Source organism: Choloepus didactylus, chromosome 10 (assembly GCF_015220235.1).
Source record: "Choloepus didactylus isolate mChoDid1 chromosome 10, mChoDid1.pri, whole genome shotgun sequence".
Classification (NCBI taxonomy): Eukaryota; Metazoa; Chordata; class Mammalia; order Pilosa; family Megalonychidae; genus Choloepus; species Choloepus didactylus.
This window is the reverse complement of record NC_051316.1, coordinates 25,685,418-25,711,114: the sequence shown is the minus strand read 5'-3', so window position 1 is coordinate 25,711,114 and position 25,697 is coordinate 25,685,418. Positions and strand designations below refer to the sequence as shown.

Sequence of the window (25,697 nt, the reverse complement as noted above, 5' to 3'; positions counted from 1 at the left end):
TGCTTTGACTTTTTTTATCTGCTCTTTAACAGTTTATTTGGCAAGGATTTTAATCCTTTACTTACATGAAGTAATACATGTAAAGGTGCCTGCCTGGCACAGTACTTGGCACCACATACATAATAAATGTTAGACAAATCTGAGACTTTCTTGAACCTTAAGTAATTTAAGAACTTACTTTAAAGGAAAATATTAGGCACTCCATAAGGCTGGAGTGATAGGGCATTGTAATTTATTTTTATTATAAAACACCTTATATGTGTACCAGCATAAAACCAGACATTATATCTGTTCCGGTTTGCTAATGCTGCCATTATGCAAAATACCAGAAATGGACTGGCTTTTATAAACGGGAGTTATCTGGTTACAAAGTTACTGTCCTAAGGCCATTAAGTGTCCAAGGTAACACATCAGCAATCGGGTACCTTCACTGGAGGATGGCTAATGGTGTCCAGAAAATCTCTGTTAGCTGGGAAGGCATGTGGCTGGTGTCTGCTCCAAAGTTCTGGTTTCAAAACGGCTTTCTCCCTGGATGTTTCTCTCTTGGCCTCTAGGAGTATTCTCTTAGTTTCTCCCAGGCAATCTCTGGACTAGCAAAAGTCTATTTTCAATGGCTGTCTTCAAAATGTTTCTCTCAGTTGTTCTCCAAAATGTCACTCTCAGCTGCTCTGACGTCCTTCTGTTTGTTAGCTCTTTTATAGGACTCCAGTAATTAAATCAAGACCCATCCTGAATGGGCGGGGTCCATATCGCCATGGAAATAATCCAATTAAATGTCTTGCCCACAGTTGATTGAGTCACATCTCTATGGAAACATTCAATCAATAGGTTCCAACCTAATCATCACTAAATACATCTGCCCCGACAAGACTGCATTAAAGAGCATGGCTTTTTCTGGGGGACACAACATATACAAACTCGTACAATATCCTAATCTTTTCAGCTCTTATGCAACTATTCATTCAATCAACAAATAAGTACTGAATCATCTTTTGTGGGCCAGGTATTATTCTAACTCCTGGGATACAACAGTGAACAAAGCAGGCAAAAATTTCTGCTCTCATGGATCTTACATTTGATTGGGTGGAAACAGAAATAAATAAGTAAAAAATATGGCAACTCAGATGGTGCTATGGGGAAAAATAAAACAGAGCAGGGGGATAGGGAGTGCTGGTGCTGGTGGCGAGTTGGAATTTTAATTAGGATGATGAGGGAACATCTTACTGGTAAGTCTTTTGCCCATTTTTAAATTGGGTTGTTTGTCTTTTTATCGTTGAGTTGTAAGATTTCTTTATATTTATTAAACCTTTATTGGGTATGTGGTTTCCAAATATTTTCTCCCATTGAGTAGGTTTCGTTTTCAATTTCTTGACAAAGTCCTTTGAAAAACAAAAGTTTTTAGTTTTGAGGAGGTCCCATTTATCTATTTCCTCTTTCATGCTTGTGCTTTGGGTGTAAAATCTAAGAAACCATTGCCTACCACAAGGTCCTGAAGATGCTTCCCTACGTTTTCCTCTAGGAGTTTTATGGCCCTGGTTCTTTATTTAGGTCTTTGATCCATTTTGAGTTAATTTTTGTATAAAGTGTGAGATAGGGGCCCTCTTTCATTCTTCCTGGTAAGGGAACATTTTTTTTTCTTATAAAGGGGGTTTATTTGGTTACACAGTTACAGTCTTAAGGCCATAAAGTGTCCAAGGTAACACATCAACAATCAGGTACCTTCACTGGGAATGCACGTGGCTGGCGTCTGCTCCAAGTTCTGGTTTCAAAATGGCTTTCTCCCAGGACATTCCTCTCTAGGCTTCAGCTCCTCAAAAATGTCACTCTCAGTTGCTCTTGGGGCATTTGTCCTCTCTTAGCTTCTCTGGAGCAAAAGTCTATTTTCAAAGGCCGTCTTCAAACTGTCTCTCATCTGCAGCTACTCTGTCAGCTTCTGTGCATGCTTCAAAGTGTCCCTCTTGACTGTGACAAGCTCACGCTGGTAAGAGGACATTTGATTAAAGATCGGAAGGAGATAAGAGGGGCATGCTACGTGTGTTTCTGGGGAAAGTGCATTCCAGTGTGAAGACCCTGAAGCAGAAGTATTTTCAATAAACAATAAAACCAAACTATAAAACAACAATTCAACAAAATTTGACCAAAGCTATCAAACCAATAAAGTTCAAATTAGTAAGATTCATTTACAGTGATGGATAATACTGTTTTTGCTGATACTTCTGCTTGCAATGTGAATCTGGTACTGACTGTCACTGTTCAAACTCCCTGGGTTCCACATGCCTATACCCTTATACTGGAACTATGGTGAAACCTTCTTTGGTTGTGCTTTTGTAAATCTGTACCTCAAGTGCACAGAACTGGATTTATCAAAGTCCTTAGTTCCAAAGATACCATCAGAATTGCTCCATCATGAACCTCTTATTTGTTTGTTTGTTTATGACAATAAGGTGCTCTGTGAAAACCATCCCCCAATCCAAGAAGGAAAAAAAAATAATTGTTTAAATATCTTGGGTTGGTGGGAAATTGGCAATATATCTGGGAAAAAATAAGGTTACTTCACTCTTTATAACACATACAAAAATAAATTCAAGGTCAACCAAATATCCAAACTTGAAAACTAAACCATACAAGTATTGTAAAATGTATCATGGAATATTTTTATAATAACTTGGATGGAAAGACATGGAACCATTGAGAAAAACTGACAGATCTGACTGAACAAAAATGGAAACTTTTACATGTCTCAGGATACCAGAAAAAGGTCAAAGTTTTTGATTTGGAAGAAATATTTACACAGCTAAAGAAAGAACTGTTACCTGGATATATATAAAGAACTCCCATAGGTCAATAAGAAAATATAAATAATCCAAGGGAAAAATGGGCAAGTGATAGGAACAAGTTTATTATAGAACAAGTCTATTATAGAAGCAAATAAAATTAGTGATAAATCTAGGATAAAATGCTCAACCTCACTTGTAATGAAGAAAATGCAAATAAGTATAATAAAAAATAAAACATAATTTATCCTCTCCACCCTAATCAGATTGAGAAGAATGAAAACATTCAGCATTGGTGGAGATGTCAATTAGCCTCTCTCTGCCTCAGTATCCTCATATGAAGTAATAATATGTTAGTTGGGGTTAGTGTGAGGATTAAGTAACTTCATGTTCGTAAAGACCTTAGAACAATGCCTGGCACATAGTAAGTGCTTAATTAATGATATTGTTATTATTGGTGCACTAAGACACTGTTGATGAGAACTGAAATTGCCATAGCCTTTGGAGGTAAATTTGCCAGTGTCTTTCAAAACTGTACAAAGAATACCCTTATCCATAGTAATTCCACTTTAGGGATTACATCCTAAAGAAATACTTTAAAATGCACACAGAGATGGTCACGACTGCATGTTTGTTTGTAATATCAAAATAGACCCAACTTAATTATCTGTCAACACTAAAGTGGTTATGTAAATTAGGAAATATCCATTATAATTTATAGAAAGAATAAGGTAGATTTATGTGTACTAACATGGAAAGCTCTCTAAGACATATTTTTAACTAAAAAAGCAAATATCAGAACAATGCATATACTACAATCCAATTTAAGTAAAACAAAAATGAAACTGATATATTCATATACATATAGATTGGTAATGGTTGCTGCCCCTGGTGAAGAGGGAAGTGGGAATGATGGGAGGCGGACCCTGGTGCTCTCCTCTGTACACTTATGGACTGCATGGACCACCAGAGTGTATGTGTGAGAGAGAGACAGACTAGATTAGATGATCCCTAAAAGGCCAAGTGTAGGGAACTTGCTGGGCTGGCTCCCAGTCCCCTCAACCCCTCTTTCCAACCTCAGCCTGATTAGTCTCCTAGGACAGATGCAAAGGCACAAACCGAGAGAAGCCATATTCTGCCATGTTGCCTGGGGAGCACAGAAATGCAGCCTGCTGAGACAGAGAGAGAACCAAGCAGACAAGAAGGAGGAAAGAGTTCCTGATACAGTTGAGTCCGGTTCCAGTTCATTCCCGAGGTCCAACTGCATCTCTGCTCTTGACTTTGAATCCTAGTAATACATTTCCCTCTTTGCCTTCAGCTGACCGTATGCTGTTCTCCAGCTCGTAATGAAATATGTTGTAACTTATACTGATTCCAATAGATGGTGGTGATTTTGGTCACCCAGAGCTAATTCTCAAGATGAAGGAGCTTGTTCTCTGTAACCCCAGCCCCTAGAACAGAGTTCTTCCCAGTTATAACTCACATATGTTAAGACAAAAAAAAGCCACAACTCATCATCTCTTTTTCTTGCTGTTGAAAACGTAGAACAGAAATAGCTCAAAAGTATGATCAAACCTAACAGTGCACGAATTTGTCTGATTTACTCTGGTATGTTGGAAAAAAATGAATTAGAATTCACATCATGTTTCATGTTATCAGTTTGGTTCATTAAACTTACAGGTAAGAATCAACTTCTATCTAGAAGAACTGACAAACAGCTTACAAATAAAGAATTTTGTGAAGTCACACGAGGAACACACTAGATGGTGCTGTTTACTTGTGTACCTTATGAAGATCTGGAGAATTCACTTGCATTTTTGTTTTCAGTGTGGGGGAAGGAAATCCCAAAATGGGTCTAAACTGTTCCTATTTTGGAAAACATATAACATTATCAAACATCTTCACTCAGACCTGATAGCAACTGAATAATGGTCAGTTGTCATTCAGCCATTAAAAAGAGTGACATTCTGATTAATGCCACAACAAGGATGTACCTCAAAAATATCATGCTAAGTGAAATAAGCCAGACACATAAGGACACATGTTATGTGATTCCACTTATATGACATATCTAGAATAAGCAACTTCACAGAGACAGGCAGATTAGCAGTTACAGGATGGGGGGAGGGGAAATGGAGACTTATTTTTGATGGGTACAGAGTTTTTGTTTTGGGTGATGAAAGAGTTTTAGTAATGGATGGTGGTGATGGTAGCACAACATCATAAATATAATACCATTGAACTGTACACTTAAAATTGGTTATATGTTATATGTTATATGATTATGTTACCACAATAAAAAAAATAAACTTAAAAAATGATCAGTTATCACCCAGGGGAGTGAATCTCCGTGGCAACGTGGAATATGATTCCTGGGGAGGAATCTAGACTCGGCATCGTGGGATGGAGAACATCTTTTTGACCAAAAGGGGGATGTGAAAGGAAATGAAATAAGCTTCAGCGGCAGAGAGATTCCAAAAGGAGCTGAGAGGTCACTCTGGTGGACTCTCCTACACACAATATAGACAACCCTTTTTAGGTTTTAATGAATTGGAATAGCTAGCAGTAAATACCTGAAACTATCAGACTACAACCCAGAACCCTTGAATCTTGGAGACAATTGTATAAAAATGTAGCTTATGAGGGGTGACAATGTGATTGGGAAAGGCATATGGACCACACTTCCCTTTGTCCAGCATATGGATGGATAAAGAGAAAAATGGGGGCCAAAAAAAAAAAGGCACCCAGTGTTCTTTTTTACTTTAATTGTTCTTTTTCACTTGAATTTTTATTCTTATTATTTTTGTGTGTGTAGTAATGAAAACATTCAAAAATTAATTTTGGTGATGAAGCACAACTATATAGTGGTACTGTGAACAACTGAATGTATGCTTTGTATGAATACATAGTATGTGAATATATACCAATAAAATTGAATTAAGAAAAATAGATTGGAAGTTCCAGCAATGCACCAGCCAAACAAGGTCTGCTAAATTTACAGGGACCATGCATTTGGTGAAACTGGGAGTCTGCGTTCTGAAACGAGTGAGTGAGCCCGTTGAAAGTCCAGTGGCTGCGCTACGGTGTCAGGAAACCGTGGGTTGGTGTTTGGAGATGGGCTAGTTCTTTTTAAAAACAAAACAAAACAAAACCTGGGAGCAGCTGCGGATACAGTGGCTAGAACCGCGCAGTGAAGTGTGGCAGGAGCAGACCTTGGGAATGCCTCAGTATCTGGTGTGGAAGACAACCCTTGCTTCACCCGCTGCTAATTGTCTCGGAGCCAAGAGGGCACAGGGGAGCCACAAGGCGAAAGAAACCAAGCCCCTTGCAGCCATCTTCCCAGTGGGCTGGGGATGCTCCTGCCTGGAGCCAGAGCCACGGAGCCACAGCCCAGAGCTGCGCCAAGGGTCCCAGTGTGACAGGGAGTGTTTCCCGCATCACCACACACACGCCACAATATCGGCCGTGGACAGCGGCCTTTAGTGCACCCAAAGCTAATTGTCCCAGAGCTGGGAAAGCAGAGCTCAGTGAAAAGGGGGAAATTAACACGCCCCATTCAGCCATCTTTACAGGAGGCTGGGGATGCCCCTGCATCGCCCAGCAGCCCAGGGCTTCCCTGGTGGGCTGGCGCACACTAGTGACATGGCACAACCTTCCCTCAGCAGAGGTCCTGGAAGAGCACAGCTGGGAATGGGGACCCGCTCGGAAATTCCAGGGAACCTATGCCAATACAAAGGACTTGTCAGTCAGTGACAGAGACGATCTGTGGCGAGACTGAAATGAAGGTTTAGACTCTAGCAACAGCCTTAAATCTCCGGGAACTCCTGGGAGGTTTGATTATTAAAGCTGCCCTCCCTCCCTAACCACTCAGACACATGCCCCACATTCACGGCAGACAGCACCAACAACACACCCAAACTTGGTGCACCAATTGAACCCCACAAGAATCAGATACCCACACACCACAAACACAAACTTGGGGAGAACTGACTTGAGGGGAATAGGTGACTCGTGGATGCCATCTGCTGGTTAGTTAGAGAAAGTGTACGCCACCAATCTGTAGATCTGACAAATTAGAGACTGGGGTTTTTTATATCCTGAAAGAACCCTATCAAGTAAAGCAAATGCCAAGAGGCCAAAAACAACAGAAAGTTTTAAAGCATATGAAAAAAACAGATGATATGGAGAACCCAAACCCAAACACCCAAATCAGAAGATCAGAGGAGACACAGTACTTGAAGTAAAGAACTAAAGACAAACAGTGAGACCATAGCACAGATATAAACGACATGAAGAAGAGCATCGCATAGGATATAAAGGACATGAAGAAGACCCTAGAAGAGCATAAAGAAGAACTTGCAAGGGTAAATAAAAAAAAATAGATACTCTTATGGAAATAAATCGCTGACCAAATTAAAAAGACTATGGAAACTCATAGTACAAGACTAGAGGAAGGTGAACAAAGACTCAGTGTCCTCGTGGACCACAGAATTGAAAATGAAAGAACAAAAGAAAGAACGGGGGAAAAAACTGAAAGAATTAAAATAGATCTCAGGGATACGACAGACAAAATAAAACGTCCAAATTTAAGACTCACTGGAGTCTTAGAGGGGAAGAGAAGGGTAAAGGCCTAGAAAGAGTATTCAAAGAAATTGTTGGGGAAAACTTCCCAAACCTTCTACACAATATAAATACACAAAGCATAAATGCCCAGCAAACTCCAAATAGAATAAATCCAAATAAACCCACTCCAAGACATATTCTGATCAGACTATCGAATACTGAAGAGAAGGAGCAAGTTCTGAAAGCAGCAAGAGAAAAGCAATTCACCACATACAAAGGAAACAACATAAGACTAAGTAGTGACTACTCAGCAGCCACCATGGAGATGAGAAGGCAGTGGCATGACATATTGAAAATTCTGAGAGAGAAAAATTTCCAGCCAAGAATACTTTATCCAGCAAAACTCTCCTTCAAATTTGAGGGAGAGCTTAAATTTTTCACAAACAAATGCTGAGAGATTTTGCTAATAAAAGACCTGCCTTACTTCAGATACTAAAGGGAGCCCTACAGACAGAGAAACACAGAAAGGAGAGAGAGACATAGAGAAATTTAACAGACATATATAGAACATTACATCCCAAATCACCAAGACACACATTCTTCTCTAGTGATCACAGATCCTTCTCCAGAATAGACCATACGTTGTGACATACAACAAGCCTCAATAAATTAAAAAAAAAAAAAAACAACTGAATTTATTCAAAGCACATTCTCTGACCACAATGGAATACAATTAGAAGTCAATAACCATCAGAGACTTAGAAAATTCACAAACACCTGGAGCTTAAAAATGAGGGGGAGATGAAAACATTCCCGGATAATCAAAAGCTGAGGGACTTCATCACTAGTAGATCAGTTCTATAAGAAATGCTAAAGGGAACTGTGCAGGCTGAAAGGAAGGGACACTAAACAATTGACTGAAACCACATGAAGAAATAAAGATTTCCAGTAAAGATCACATTGTAAATATAAAAACCAATACTACTGTATTTTTGATTTGTAACTCCACTATTTACTTCCTACAGGATCTAAAATACATAAACTGTAATGATAAATCAGTGGTTTTGGACTCAATGTAAAATATGTAATTTTTGACAAGAACTACATAAAGGTGGGGGAATGGAGGAGTATAGGAACATAGTTTAGGTGTCCTATTGAAGTTAAGTTCGTGTCAAAGAAAAACAAGATTGTTATAGATTTAAGATGTTAAATTTAAGCCCCATGGTAAACACAAAGAAAGTATCAGAGAATATGACCATAGAGAAGAAAAGTAGAGTATAAGTTATGAGAAGCAGGGGAGGGGGTAATGGGGAGTTAAGAAATGAGTGTAGGGTGTTCGGGGTGAAGGGAGATTTCTAGTAACGGATGGTGGGAAGGTGATGGCATTGCAACATTCTGAAGGTGATTAATCCCACTAATGGAATGCTAGGGAGGGGTTAGAATAGGAAGATTTAGGCTGTATATATGTTTCCACAAGTGAAAAAAAAAAAAAAAAAGACAGTCTAAATAGACAATGACAATTCAATGCCAAGGATGATCCTGGATGGGATCTGAGGATGGAAGAGAGGAGGCCCAAAGGGACACAGTTGGGACATAAGAAAAATAAATATATAATGTAAGTTTTGTATCAACGCTGAATTTCTTGAACTTCTTAGCTGCACTTAATGTGACTGCATAAAAGAATGTTCTTGTTCATGGGAAATGTATACATGAATTATATTGTTTGTTCAAGGATGTGTGCAGCTTGCTCTCATATGTTCAGAAGACAGAGCAATAGATGATGAATGATAGGGAGGGAGGGAGGAAGGGAGGGAGGTAAAGAAAGAAATGGTGGTGTGACAGGATGTTAAAGTTGGTGGATTGGGGTATCGGGAAAGGGGGGTTGGGATATGCTGGAGTTCTGTGTATGGGGTTTGTATTGTTTTTGCAACTGTTCCCATAAGTTTGAATTTATTTCAAAATAAAATTAAAAAAAACAAAACAAAACTGATGCAGTGAAGGTGGTATTGAGGGGGAAATTTATAGCTCTAAATACATACATTAAAAAGAAAGAGCTAAAAATCAAAGAACTAATGGATCAACTGAAGAAACTAGAAAATGAATAGGAAACTAATACTAAACCAAGTAGAATAAAAGAATTAACAAGGATTAAAGCAGAAATAAACGAACTGCAGAACAACAACAACAAAAAATAGAATAAATAAAACTAAAAGGTGGTTCTTTGAGACGATCAACAAGATTGACAAGCCCTTAGCTAGATTGACGAAATAGAAAAAAAAAAGAAAAAAAAAAAAAAGAAGACCCAAATAAAATAATGAATGAGAGAAAGGACATTACTGCAGATGCCAAAGAAATAAAAAAAATCATAAGAGGACACTATGAACAATAGTATACCAACAAACTAGATAATTTAGAGGAAATGGATAATGTCCTGGAAACATATGAACAACCTAGACTGAGCAGAGAAGAAATAGAAGACCTCAACAAACCAGTCACAAGAAAAGAGAACCAATCAGTCAACAAAAAGCTTCCCATAAATAAGAGCCCAGGGTCAGATGGCTTCACAGGGGAATTCTACCACTTTCCAAAAAAGAACTGACACCAATCTTATTTAAACTCTTTCAAAAAATTGAATAAAATGGAACATTACCTAACTCATTTTATGAAGCTAAAATCATTCTAATACCAAAACCAGGTAAAGATGCTGCAAGAAAGGAAAACTACAGGCCAATCTCCCTAATGGATACTTGCAAATCAAATCCAAAGACATTAAAAAAATCATACACCATGACCAAGTGGGGTTCATCCCAGGCAGGCAAGGATGGTTCAACATAAGAAAATCAATCAGTATAATACAACACAGTAACAAATCAGAAGGGAAAAATCAAATGATCATCTCAATAGATGGTGAAAAAGCATTCAATGAAACCCAGCATCCTTTCTTGATAAAACCACTTCAAAAGTTAGGAAGTGGGGGCGGGGCAAGATGGCAGACTGGTGAGCTGTATGTTTTAGTTACTCCTCCAGGAAAGTAGGTAAAAAGCCAGGAACTGCGTGGACTGGACACCACAGAGCAATCTGTCTTTGGGCATACTTCATACAACACTCATGAAAACGTGGAACTGCTGAGATCAGCGAAATCTGTAAGTTTTTGCGGCCAGGGGACCCGCGCCCCTCCCTGCCAGGCTCAGTCCCGGGGGAGGAGGGGCTGTCAGCTCCAGGAAGGAGAAGGGAGAATTGCAGTGGCTGCTCTTATCGGAAACTCATTCTACTGATTCAAACTCCAACCATAGATAGACTGAGGCCAGACACCAGAGACTCTGAGAGCAGCCAGCCCAGCAGAGAGGAGACAGGCATAGAAAAAAAACAACACGAAAAACTCCAAAATAAAAGCAGAGGATTTTTGGAGTTCTGGTGAACACAGAAAGGGGAAGGGCGGAGATCAGGCCTTGAGGCGCATATGCAAATCCCGAAGCAAGGCTGATCTCTCTGCCCTGGGCACCTTTCCTTAATGGCCCTGGTTGCTTTGTCTATTAGCATTTCAATAACCCATTAGATCTCTGAGGAGGGCCGTTTTTTTTTTTTTTTTTTTTTTAAATCCTTTTTGCTTTTCTAAAACAATTACTCTAAGAAGCTCAATACAGAAAGCTTCAAAGAATTGAAATTTGGGCACGTCAAGTCAAGAGCAGAACTAAGAGAGCTCTGAGACAAAAGGCAATAATCCAGTGGCTGAGAAAATTCACTAAACAACACAACTTCCCAAGAAAAGGGGGGGTGTCCGCTCACAGCCACCATCCTGGTGGACAGGAAACACTCCTGCCCATCGCCAGCCCCATAGCCCAGAGCTGCCCCAGACAACCCAGTGTGACGGAAGTGCTTCAAATAACAGGCACACACCACAAAACTGGGCGTGGACATTAGCCTTCCCTGCAACCTCAGCTGAATGTCCCAGAGCTGGGAAGTGGGAGCAGTGTGAATTAACAGAGCCCCATTCAGCCATCATTTGAGCAGACTGGGAGCCTCCCAACACAGCCCAGCAGCCCAGAACTGCCCTGGGGGGACGGCACTCACCTGTGACATAGCACAGTCATCCCTCAACAGAGGACCCGGGGTGCACAGCCTGGAAGAGGGGCCCACTTGCAAGTCTCAGGAGCCATACGCCAATACCAAAGACTTGTGGGTCAGTGGCAGAGACAAACTGTGGCAGGACTGAACTGAAGGATTAGACTATTGCAGTAGCTTTAAAAACTCTAGGATCATCAGGGAGATTTGATTGTTAGGGCCACCCCCCCTCCCCGACTGCCCAGAAACACGCCCCACATACAGGGCAGGCAACACCAACTACACACGCAAGCTTGGGACACCAATTGGGCCCCACAAGACTCACTCCCCCACTCACCAAAAAGGCTAAGCAGGGGAGATCTGGCTTGTGGAGAACAGGTGGCTCGTGGACGCCACCTGCTGGTTAGTTAGAGAAAGTGTACTCCACGAAGCTGTAGATCTGATAAATTAGAGATAAGGACTTCAACTGGTCTACAAACCCTAAAAGAACCCTATCAAGGTCAGCAAATGCCACGAGGCCAAAAACAACAGAAAATTATAAAGCATATGAAAAAACCAGACGATATGGATAACCCAAGCCCAAGCACCCAAATCAAAAGACCAGAAGAGACACACCTAGAGCAGCTACTCAAAGAACTAAAGATGAACAATGAGACCCTAGTACGGGATATGAAGGAAATCAAGAAGACCCTAGAAGAGCATAAAGAAGACATTGCAAGACTAAATAAAAAAATGGATGATCTTATGGAAATTAAAGAAACTGTTGACCAAATTAAAAAGATTCTGGACACTCATAGTACAAGACTAGAGGAAGTTGAACAACGAATCAGTGACCTGGAAGATGACAGAATGGAAAATGAAAAGCATAAAAGAAAGAATGGGGAAAAAAATTGAAAAACTCGAAATGGACCTCAGGGATATGATAGATAATATGAAACGTCCGAATATAAGACTCATTGGTGTCCCAGAAGGGGAAGAAAAGGGTAAAGGTCTAGGAAGAGTATTCAAAGAAATTGTTGGGGAAAACTTCCCAAATCTTCTAAACAACATAAATACACAAATCATAAATGCTCAGCGAACTCCAAATAGAATAAATCCAAAAAAACCCACTCCGAGACATATACTGATCACACTGTCAAACATAGAAGAGAAGGAGCAAGTTCTGAAAGCAGCAAGAGAAAAGCAATTCACCACATACAAAGGAAACAGCATAAGACTAAGTAGTGACTACTCAGCAGCCACCATGGAGGCGAGAAGGCAGTGGCACGATATATTTAAAATTCTGAGTGAGAGGAATTTCCAGCCAAGAATACTTTATCCAGCAAAGCTCTCCTTCAAATTTGAGGGAGAGCTTAAATTTTTCACAGACAAAGAAATGCTGAGAGAATTTGCTAACAAGAGACCTGCCCTACTGGAGATACTAAAGGGAGCCCTACAGACAGAGAAACAAAGACAGGACAGAGAGACTTGGAGAAAGGTTCAGTACTAAAGAGATTCGGTATGGGTACAATAAAGGATATTAATAGAGAGAGGGAAAAATATGGCAAACATAATCCAAAGGATAAGATGGCCGATTCAAGAAATGCCTTCACGGTTTTAACGTTGAATGTAAATGGATTAAACTCCCCAATTAAAAGATATAGATTCGCAGAATGGATCAAAAAAAATGAACCATCAATATGTTGCATACAAGAGACTCATCTTAGACACAGGGACACAAAGAAACTGAAAGTGAAAGGATGGAAAAAAATATTTCATGCAAGCTACAGCCAAAAGAAAGCAGGTGTAGCAATATTAATCTCAGATAAAATAGACTTCAAATGCAGGGATGTTTTGAGAGACAAAGAAGGCCACTACATACTAATAAAAGGGGCAATTCAGCAAGAAGAAATAACAATCGTAAATGTCTATGCACCCAATCAAGGTGCCACAAAATACATGAGAGAAACATTGGCAAAACTAAAGGAAGCAATTGATGTTTCCACAATAATTGTGGGAGACTTCAACACATCACTCTCTCCTATAGATAGATCAACCAGACAGAAGACCAATAAGGAAATTGAAAACCTAAACAATCTGATAAATGAATTAGATTTAACAGACATCTACAGGACATTACATCCCAAATCACCAGGATACACATACTTTTCTAGTGCTCACGGAACTTTCTCCAGAATAGATCATATGCTGGGACATAAAACAAGCCTCAATAAATTTAAAAAGATTGAAATTATTCAAAGCACATTCTCTGACCACAATGGAATACAATTAGAAGTCAATAACCATCAGAGACTTAGAAAATTCACAAATACCTGGAGGTTAAACAACACACTCCTAAACAATCAGTGGGTTAAAGAAGAAATAGCAAGAGAAATTGCTAAATATATAGAGACGAATGAAAATGAGAACACAACATACCAAAACCTATGGGATGCAGCAAAAGCAGTGCTAAGGGGGAAATTTATAGCACTAAACGCATATATTAAAAAGGAAGAAAGAGCCAAAATCAAAGAACTAATGGATCAACTGAAGAAGCTAGAAAATGAACAGCAAACCAATCCTAAACCAAGTACAAGAAAAGAAATAACAAGGATTAAAGCAGAAATAAATGACATAGAGAACAAAAAAACAATAGAAAGGATAAATATCACCAAAAGTTGGTTCTTTGAGAAGATCAACAAGATTGACAAGCCCCTAGCTAGACTGACAAAATCAAAAAGAGAGAAGACCCATATAAACAAAATAATGAATGAAAAAGGTGACATAACTGCAGATCCTGAAGAAATTAAAAAAATTATAAGAGGATATTATGAACAACTGTATGGCAACAAACTGGATAATGTAGAAGAAATGGACAATTTCCTGGAAACATATGAACAACCTAGACTGACCAGAGAAGAAATAGAAGACCTCAACCAACCCATCACAAGCAAAGAGATCCAATCAGTCATCAAAAATCTTCCCACAAATAAATGCCCAGGGCCAGATGGCTTCACAGGGGAATTCTACCAAACTTTCCAGAAAGAACTGACACCAATCTTACTCAAACTCTTTCAAAACATTGAAAAAAATGGAACACTACCTAACTCATTTTATGAAGCTAACATCAATCTAATACCAAAACCAGGCAAAGATGCTACAAAAAAGGAAAACTACCGGCCAATCTCCCTAATGAATATAGATGCAAAAATCCTCAACAAAATACTTGCAAATCGAATCCAAAGACACATTAAAAAAATCATACACCATGACCAAGTGGGGTTCATTCCAGGCATGCAAGGATGGTTCAACATAAGAAAAACAATCAATGTATTACAACACATTAAAAACTCGAAAGGGAAAAATCAATTGATCATCTCAATAGATGCTGAAAAAGCATTTGACAAAATCCAACATCCCTTTTTGATAAAAACACTTCAAAAGGTAGGAATTGAAGGAAACTTCCTCAACATGATAAAGAGCATATATGAAAAACCCACAGCCAGCATAGTACTCAATGGTGAGAGACTGAAAGCCTTCCCTCTAAGATCAGGAACAAGACAAGGATGCCCGCTGTCACCACTGTTATTCAACATTGTGCTGGAAGTGCTAGCCAGGGCAATCCGGCAAGACAAAGAAATAAAAGGCATCCAAATTGGAAAAGAAGAAGTAAAACTGTCATTGTTTGCAGATGATATGATCTTATATCTAGAAAACCCTGAGAAATCAACGATACACCTACTAGAGCTAATAAACAAATTTAGCAAAGTAGCGGGATACAAGATTAATGCACATAAGTCAGTAATGTTTCTATATGCTAGAAATGAACAAACTGAAGAGACACTCAAGAAAAAGATACCATTTTCAATAGCAACTAAAAAAATCAAGTACCTAGGAATAAACTTAACCAAAGATGTAAAAGACCTATACAAAGAAAACTACATAACTCTACTAAAAGAAATAGAAGGGGACCTTAAAAGATGGAAAAATATTCCATGTTCATGGATAGGAAGGCTAAATGTCATTAAGATGTCAATTCTACCCAAACTCATCTACAGATTCAATGCAATCCCAATCAAAATTCCAACAACCTACTTTGCAGACTTGGAAAAGCTAGTTATCAAATTTATTTGGAAAGGGAAGATGCCTCGAATTGCTAAAGACACTCTAAAAAAGAAAAACGAAGTGGGAGGACTTACACTCCCTGACTTTGAAGCTTATTATAAAGCCACAGTTGCCAAAACAGCATGGTACTGGCACAAAGATAGACATATAGATCAATGGAATCGAATTGAGAATTCAGAGATAGACCCTCAGATCTATGGCCGACTGATCTTTGATAAGGCCCCCAAAGTCACCGAACTGAGCCATAATGGTCTTTTCAACAAATGGGGCTGGGAGAGTTGGATATCCATATCCAAAAGAATGAAAGAGGACCCCTACCTCACCCCCTACACAAAAATTAACTCAAAATGGACCAAAGATCTCAATATAAAAGAAAGTACCATTAAAACTCCTAGAAGATAATGTAGGAAAACATCTTCAAGACCTTGTATTAGGAGGCCACTTCCTAGACTTTACACCCAAAGCACAAGCAACAAAAGAGAAAATAGATAAATGGGAACTCCTCAAGCTTAGAAGTTTCTGCACCTCAAAGGAATTTCTCAAAAAGGTAAAGAGGCAGCCAACTCAATGGGAAAAAATTTTTGGAAACCATGTATCTGACAAAAGACTGATATCTTGCATATACAAAGAAATCCTACAACTCAATGACAATAGTACAGACAGCCCAATTATAAAATGGGCAAAAGATATGAAAAGACAGTTCTCTGAAGAGGAAATACAAATGGCCAAGAAACACATGAAAAAATGTTCAGCTTCACTAGCTATTAGAGAGATGCAAATTAAGACCACAATGAGATACCATCTAACACCGGTTAGAATGGCTGCCATTAAACAAACAGGAAACTACAAATGCTGGAGGGGATGTGGAGAAATTGGAACTCTTATTCATTGTTGGTGGGACTGTATAATGGTTCAGCCACTCTGGAAGTCAGTCTGGCAGTTCCTTAGAAAACTAGAGATAGAGCTACCATTCGATCCAGCGATTGCACTTCTCGGTATATACCCGGAAGATCGGAAAGCAGTGACACGAACGGATATCTGCACGCCAATGTTCATAGCAGCATTATTCACAATTGCCAAGAGATGGAAACAACCCAAATGTCCATTCAACAGATGAGTGGATAAATAAAATGTGGTATATACACACGATGGAATACTACGCGGCAGTAAGAAGGAACGATCTGGTGAAACATATGACAACATGGATGAACCTTGAAGACATAATGCTGAGCGAAATAAGCCAGGCACAAAAAGAGAAATATTATATGCTACCACTAATGTGAACTTTGAAAAATGTAAAACAAATGGTTTATAATGTAGAATGTAGGGGAACTAGCAGTAGAGAGCAATTAAGGAAGGGGGAACAATAATCCAAGAAGAACAGATAAGCTATTTAACGTTCTGGGGATGCCCAGAAATGACTATGGTCTGTTAATTTCTGATGGATGTAGTAGGAACAAGTTCACTGAAATGTTGCTATAGTATGTAACTTTCTTGGGGTAAAGTAGGAACATGTTGGAAGTTAAGCAGTTATCTTAGGTTAGTTGTCTTTTTCTTACTCCCTTGCTATGGTCTCTTTGAAATGTTCTTTTATTGTATGTTTGTTTTCTTTTTAACTTTTTTTTTCATACAGTTGATTTGAAAAAAGAAGGGAAAGTTAAAAAAAAAAAAAAAAAGAAAAAAGACAAACAAGGAAAAAAAAAAAAAAAAAAAAAAAAGATGTAGTGCCCCCGTGAGGAGCCTGTGGAGAATGCAGGGGTATTCGCCTACCCCACCTCCATGGTTGCTAACATGACCACAGACATAGGGGACTGGTGGTTTGATGGGTTGAGCCCTCTACCATAAGTTTTACCCTTGGGAAGACGGTTGCTGCAAAGGAGAGGCTAGGCCTCCCTGTATTTGTGCCTAAGAGTCTCCTCCTGAATGCCTCTTTGTTGCTCAGATGTGGCCCTCTCTCTCTGGCTAAGCCAACTTGAAAGGTGAAATCACTGCCCTCCCCCCTACGTGGGATCAGACACCCAGGGAAGTGAATCTCCCTGGCAACGTGGAATATGACTCCCGGGGAGGAATGTAGACCCGGCATCGTGGGATGGAGAACATCTTCTTGACCAAAAGGGGGATGTGAAAGGAAATGAAATAAGCTTCAGTGGCAGAGAGATTCCAAAACGAGCCGAGAGATCACTCTGGTGGGCACTCTTACGCACATTTTAGACAACCTTTTTAGGTTCTAAAGAATTGGGGTAGCTGGTGGTGGATACCTGAAACTATTAAACTACAACCCAGAACCCATGAATCTCGAAGACAGTTGTATAAAAATGTAGCTTATGAGGGGTGACAGTGGGATTGGGAATGCCATAAGGACCAAACTCCACTTTGTCTAGTTTATGGATCGATGTGTAGAAAAGTAGGGGAAGCAAACAAACAGACAAAGGTACCTAGTGTTCTTTTTTACTTCAATTGCTCTTTTTCACTCTAATTATTATTCTTGTTATTTTTGTGTGTGTGCTAATGAAGGTGTCAGGGATTGATTTAGGTGATGAATGTACAACTATGTAATGGTACTGTAAACAATCGAAAGTACAATTTGTTTTGTATGACTGCGTGGTATGTGAATATATCTCAATAAAATGATGATTAAAAAAAAAAAAAAAAAAAAAAAAGTTAGGAAGTGAATGAAACTTCCTCAGTATGAAAAAGGGCATATATGAAAAACACACAGCCAGCATAGCACTCAATTGAGAGAATGAAAGCCTTCCCTATAAGATCAGGAATGAGACAAGGATGCCTGCTGTCACCACTGTTATTCAACATTGTGCTAGAAGTGGTAGCCAGAGCAATCTGGCAAGACAAAAAAAATAAAAGGCATCCAAATTGGAAAGGAAGAAGTAAAACTGTCATTATTTGCAGATGATATGATCTTATATTTGGAAAACCTAGAGAAATCAACGACATAGCTAGTTGAGCTAATAAATAAATTAAGCAAATAGCGAGATACAAGATTAATGCACATAAGTCAGTAATGTTTCTATATATTAGAAATGACCTAACTGAAAAGACACTCAAGAAAAAGATTTCATTCTCAATAGCAACTGAAAAACCAAGTACCTTGGAACAAACTTATCCAAGAATGTAAAAGACCTATACATAGAAAATTACATAACTTTACTAAAAGAAATAGAAGGGGACTTAAAAGATGGAAAAATATTCTATGTTCATGGATAGGAAGGCTAAATGATGTTAAGATGTCAATTCTACCCAAACTCATCTACAGATTCAATGCAATTTCAATCAAAGTTCCAACAACCTACTTCGCAGACTTGGAAAAGCTATTTATCAAATTTATTTGGAATGGAAAGGTGCTTCGAATTGCTAAAAACATTCTAAAAAAGAAATGTGAAGTGGGAGATCTTAAACTTCCTGACTTTGAAGCTTACTATAAAGCCACAGCAGTCAAAACAGTATGGTATTGGCACAAAGACAGACATATTGATCAATGGAATTGAATCAAGAGTTTGGAAATAGACCTGCAGATCTATGGTCAGCTGATTTTTGGTAATGCCCCCAAACCCACTGAACTGGGATAGAACTGTCTCTTCAACAAATGGGGCTGGGAGAACTGGATATCCATATCCAAAAGAATGAAAGAGGGCCTCTACCCCACATCCTATACAAAAATTAACTCAAAGGGGATCAAAGACCTCAATTTAAGGGAGAGTACCATAAAACTACTATAAGATAACATGGAGAAACATCTTCAAGTCCTTGTATTAGGAGATAACTTCTTAGACCTTATACCCAAAGCACAAGCAACGAAAGAAAAAAATAGATAAATGGGAACTCCTCAAAACCAAAAGCTTCTGCACCTCAAAGGAATTTCTCAAAAAGGTGAAGATGCAGCCAACTCAATGGGAAAAATATTTGGAAACCATGTATCTGATAAAAGACTGATATCTTGCATATATAAAGAAATTCTACGACTCCATGACAATAGTACAAACAACCCAATTATAAAATGGGTAAATGACATGAAAAGACATTTCTCTGAAGAAGAAATACAAATGGCTAAAAAACACATGAAAAGATGTCCATCTTCACTAGCTATTAGGGAGATGCAAATTAAGATTACAATGAGATATCATCTCACACCAATTAGAACGGCTGCCATTAAACAAACAGGAAACTACAAATGCTGGAGAGGATGTGGAGAAAGTGGAACTGTTAATTAATTGCTGGTGGGACTGTATAATGGTACAACCACTCTGGAAAACAGTCTGGCGGTTCTTTAGAAAATTAGATATCGAGTTACCCTACCGATTCAGCAATTTTACTTCTCCGTATATACCCAGAAGATCTGAAAGCAGTGACGAGATATTTGCACACCAATGTGCACAGCGGCATTATTCACAATTGCCAAGAGACGGAAACAATCCAAATGTCCTTCAACAGATGAGTGGATAAACAAAATGTGGTATATACACACAATGGAATACTACACTGCAGTAAGAAGGAACAATGTCCTGAAACACATGACAACATGGATGAAACCTGAAGACAATGCTGAGTGAAATAAGTCAGGCACAAAAAGAGAGCTATTGTATGTTACACTAATGTGAACTCTTTGAAAAATGTAAAATAAACGTTTTATATTGTAGACTGCAGGGGACCTAGAGACAGACAACAACTAGTGAAGGAGGAATGATAATCTGATAAGAACAGATAAGGTATTGAGAGTAATCTTAATGATATGGGAATGCTCAGGAATGACTCTGGTTTGTTAATTTTCTTGGGGTATGGTAGGAACACGTTGGAAGCAATGTAGTTATTTTAGGTTACTTGTTTCTCTTATTCCTTTGTTTTGTTTTTGTTTGAATTGTTTTGTTTTTGTCTTTTTTTAATTTTTTGATAAATAAAATATATATAACAAAATAGAAGAACTCTAATGTTCTGATTTCAAAACTTATTGCAGAACTACAGTAATCAAGACACTAAATGTGGTACTGGCATAAGAACAGATATACAGACCAGTGGAACAGAATTGAAAGTCCAGTAACAAACTCAACGTCCATTGATTTTTGGCGAGGGTGCCACAGCCATTCAATGGGGAGAGAATATTCTTTTCAACAAATGGTGCTGAGACTATTGGATATCCTAATGTAAAAGAACGAAGTAGGACTGTTTTCTCAAAACATATTAAAATATCGCAAAATGAAACAAAGACCTGAATATAAGAGCTAGAACTATTAAACTCTTAGAGAAAACATGGGAAGCATCTTCAAGACCATGTGTTAGGCAATAGTTTCTTAGACTTTACACCCAAAGCAGAAGCAACAAAAGAAAAAAATAGATAAATCTGACCTCTTCAAAATTAAAAACTTTTGGGCCTCAAAGGACTTTATCATTAAATTAAACTGAAATCTACAGAATGGGGGGCAGGGCAAGATGGCAGCACAGAGAGGTATGGATTTTAGTTCGTCCTGTAGAGCAACTAGTAAATAGCCAGGAACAACTAGTAAATACTCTGGAACCACTGCTGGGGGACAACAGTGACTGTCCATACATCGAACACCAGCCTGGAATGGGTGGAAAATGGCTGAGATCGCAGCATAAAAGCTGTAAGTAAAAACTGCAGACCTGTGCTGGGAGTCCCTTTCTCCTATGGCAGCAAAACCTCCCCGTGGGAGAAAGCAAACGTCCCTGTCATGAGCAAGCAAATATAACTCAACCTAGCTCCAACTGGGGTTTTAAATAACAAATGTGGACTGCTGAATACAAGCTATAAACACAGACAAACCCCTAATAAGCAGCAAAGTACCCGGAGCTCACTCCCAGTGGAGAGGAGGTGGGGCTGACGGGGAAAAAATACACAGAGGCTTCTGGATATAACTGTGCTTAGAATACTCAAAAAAGTCTGTGTCCTAAGAAAAGGAGCACAGAAGACCGGGCACTACCTGGCTGACAAGTGAAACTAGGGGGCCAGAGACTGGCTCTGAAAAGGGGCTTTTGTTCCCCTTTTTTTTTCTCTGTCAATCTGAGTCCCTCAGTGGAGAAAGCCTCAGGCATTTTCAGCTCTCAGGGCTGTGATCCAGGCAAGGGTGGGAGTTAATACAGTCAGAGACAAAGGAGTAATTCAAGTGCAGAAGATAACTCCCTAGCTGTATCTTCCCTAAGAGGAGGGAAAAGGCTGGTGCTTTTTTTCTTTTACTCCTTCTATTTTTACACTTCATAGGCCCCTGGAAAGGCTGGAATTAAAACTGTTGGGAGTAACTATCCAGACAATAGCCTAAAGCACTAGGCAAGGCTTGGGGGCTGGGAAAGGGCCTTAAAAGGGGATTTCTTTTTTTTTTTTTTCCTTCTCCTTTTTCTTCCTGTTTTTTTTTTTTTTTTTAAATAACTATTCCAAGTAGCTCTTACAGAAAGCTGGGCTCCGGGAAGAGGGGGCACATAGAAGCGGCACCCATTCCTTCGCTCCAAAAAGGCTTGTTTTTTTTTTCCTTAATTTTGATCCTTTTCTATTCTCCCTCTCTGACTCTTTATCTTTTTACATTTCAATAGTCCTCTGGCAAGGGCAGAATTAAAGCTGGTTGGAGAGTAACTATCCAGACAATAGCCTAAAGCACTAGGCAAGCTTGAGGGCTGGGAAGGGCCATAAAAGGGAATTTTTTTTCTTTTTCTTTCACTCTATCTCTTTTAAAGTAGTTATTCTAAGTAGCTCTTTACAAAAAAACGTGGTCCAGCTCAACTGGCAGCCCTCCTTCAAAGAACTCAGTCCCCAGGGGCAGGAAATCAGAAAGTAGCTTCAGCCAGCCATGCTCCTGACAGGGTCAGAGTTACTGGGAGAACTAAAGGCGCTGCACTTCCTTACACTGGTGGGGGAACTGCAGGCTGGCAAGTGTCACCTGCCGGACAGGACAGGAAAGCACAGAGTCTAAAGGCCTCATGGGAGGGTCTCATTCTCAAGGAAACTCCATACTCTCCTCCTGAAACCTGGGCCTCTCTAGACTGGGAAAACCTGACTGGGGTTGACCATACCTCAGGAGACCCTCTCAAAAAAGGCTACATAGAGGCAGGGCAAGAAACAGAAAAACCAGAGGTGAAAAATTCTGATCAACTACATAGAAGCTAACCAGAGGTCTAGAAAAAGTTGAAGTGAATGCCAAAGGTAGAGAACAAAGCCAACCAACAAGAAAACCCTAGGTAAAAGAGTGAACATGAGCTCCAGAATGAACTAATCCAGAAAATCAGATGCCTGGACAGCTTAAGATAACAAGCCATACTAGGAAACATGAAAATTTGGATGCGCCAAAGGGACAAACTAATAATTCAACTGAGATACAGGAATTGAGATGACTAATCCTAAATCAGTTCAGTGAACTGAAGGAAGAACTAAAGATGTTCAAACAAATCTCCTAAATCAATTCAAAAAATCAATTCATTGAACCGAGGGATGATATGGTAAAAGAGATGAAGGACATAAGAAGACACTGGATGACCATAAAGAAGAATTCGTAAACTTGAAAAACCAAATGGCAGAACTTATGGAAATGAAAAGCACAACAGCAGAGATGAAAAAACAGAATAGAGGGATACAACAGGAGATTTGAACAGGCAGAAGAAAGGATCAGTGAACTGGAAGACAAGAAATTTGAATTCATAACACAAAAGAAGAGATAGTAAAAAAGAATGGAAAAATATGAGCAGAGTATTAGCCCTGCCTCTATGTAGCCTTTTATGAGAGGGTCTCCTGAGGTATGGTCATTCCTGAATGACAACATGAAGTGCACAAATATATGTGTTATGGGTATCCCAGAAGGAGAAGAGAAAGGAAAAGGGGCAGAAAGAATAATGAAGAAATATTCACTGAAAATGTCCTAACTCTCAAGAAAGACAGAAAATTTCAAGAAGCACCATGTACCCCAAACAGAAGAGATCTCAATAGACCTGTTCCAAGACACTTAGTGATCAGATTGTCCAATATCAAAGACAAAGAGAGAATTCTGAAAGCAGCAAGAGAAAAGCAATCCATCACATACAAGGGAAGCTTGATAAGACTGTGTACAGTTTTCTCTATAGAAATCATTGAGGCAAGAGGACAGTGGTATGATATATTTACGATACTGAAAGACAAAAACTGTCAACCAAGAATTCTATATCCAGCAAAACTGTCCTTCAAAAATGAGGGATAGATTAAAATATTTTCAAAACAAACATAAGGCATCAACAAGAGGATACCTTCACTGAAGAAAGGCCAATGGCATCTGGGACACCTCTGTCAGCTGGGAAGGCATGTGACCGGTGTCTGCTTATCCTTTGCTCCAAAATGTTTTCTCCAAAATGTCTCTGAGAGTCTATCTTAGCTCCTCTCTCTCAGCTCCTATGCATCCTTGCTTCTTTCTCCCAGGGTGTTTCTCTCTAAGTGTCTGCAGGTCCTCTCTTAGCTTCTCTGGGGCAAACTCTGGGCTTTATCTCTTAGTGTAACATCACCAAACGTCCTTCTGTCTGCATTTCCAAGCTTCTCCAAGCATCAGCAAGCATCTAGGTCTGGGTTTGCTCTTCTGCTCTCTTAAATACTCCAGTGAATTAATCAAGATCCACCCTGAATGGCAGGGTCCACACCTCCCTGGAAATAAGTTAATCAAAGGTCTCGCCCAAAATTGATTGAGTCATGTCTCCATGGAAACACTCAATCAAAAATTCCACCTAACAAAGACTAGGTTAAAAGATCATGGCTTTTTGTGGGGGATATAATATATCCAAACCAGCACAAAGACTTAATATAAAGCCACACTAATTATAACACTGAAGTTCAAGCCAAAAGATAGATAACTAGGACACAGAATATGAAGTTTAGATTAGACCCACATGGTCAATTGATAGACAACAGAAGCTCCACTGCAATTCAGTGGACCAAGGACAGGTTTTTCAACTTCAATGTTGTTACTGAAAAGATTTGCACTGTCACCAACATGAAAAATATCAAGATGTTTTTTCCAGACTTCAGTGTGTTTCGTTTCCATGAGGAATCAGTTTGGTTTATTCTTCCCATCAATTCAAATCTTTAAACAAATATTATATGCCTGACTTTTCTTTGTGGCTCTAAGGTCAGAAACAAACATGCAGCTCCACTTTGGAAAATCTGCAACATCAGAGGACCTGCATCTTCCTATATGCCACCTTTGTCCTGCTATTCTGCTTTTCTATAATCTTCCCTAAATAATTCTGATCTATGTCAAATCCTACTTTTCCATTTTAATGTGTGGACCCCTAAACACCTATAAAATCCATCATAAAAAATACTTTAAGAAATAACTCACCAGAGATATGTCCATTTTTTGCTCCTCATGGAAGAGTGTAGAGAACTGTGATCGATAAGCTGGGGTACAAAAAAGAGGAATGAAGTCACGACAGATCTGGTTAGCTCCTTTTCTGCCTGCCTAAAAATCTTACATCAGCTTTCAGCACCTGAGCTTCTGTATCTCTAATATGATCACATGGGCTTAACCCCAGTTTTTCATTGGGTGAATTCAACTATTTTCCTATTGATTTATTAACAATTTATGTCTCCTCTGATCCATTCACAAAAAATTAAAAGAGGATTAATATTAATACTACATTAACATCACTTATATCAAGTTAGAAAATCAGAAAATTCTGAACGAAAAAAATGGGATGCTTAATGATAGACAATTTCTTAACCTTTTTCTTCTAAACTGGTTGCAGTTCTACAAAAGGACTTTTGATAAGACACTTCTGGTGACTTACTGAGACAGAGTGAACACCACTGTGCTCTGCTCCCAGCCCCATCCTAGACGATCCTGGAAAAGTCACTCATCTGTGGCCCAATATTTTATTAAGCTTTCAAGAGTCAGAAATAAAAACCTCTACCTGCACTATCACTTTGTGATTTTCTATATTCCAGATAGAGGGAGCCTCAGCCAATCTCTAGATGCTGTATGTGGTGACTGACATCATATGAGAGCAACTCAGAATCTGGAAGGAGTGAGGGAAGACTGAAGGAAACGGGAAGTCTTTTAAAGAGGATGGAGACAGAATTTCCTCAGCTCTGGCTGAGTCTGTCTTCCTGGTAATCATACCCTCATAAGTCCTCCAGTGATGTGGCTATTCCTGTGTAGCCACTTACCCTTTCAACCCAGCTCCCCCACCTTCTGCCTCTTGGTCCATGAAATCCACTGTCCA

General features: G+C 39.2%; 1 protein-coding gene and 1 long non-coding RNA gene across 6 annotated transcripts in view; both read right to left on the bottom strand.

Moving 5' to 3' along the window:
* LOC119505353 (zinc finger protein 782-like) overlaps positions 1–25,697 on the bottom strand; it is a 96,420-nt gene that overhangs the window by 16,162 nt on the left and 54,561 nt on the right. The gene's annotated exons all lie outside the window — the stretch shown is intronic.
* LOC119505357 lies at positions 1,845–25,691 on the bottom strand. Its single transcript, XR_005210727.1, has 3 exons — positions 25,664–25,691; positions 24,815–24,873; positions 1,845–2,070 (listed from the first exon to the last, which is right to left on the bottom strand). It is a non-coding gene; the product is annotated as an uncharacterized LOC119505357 (long non-coding RNA).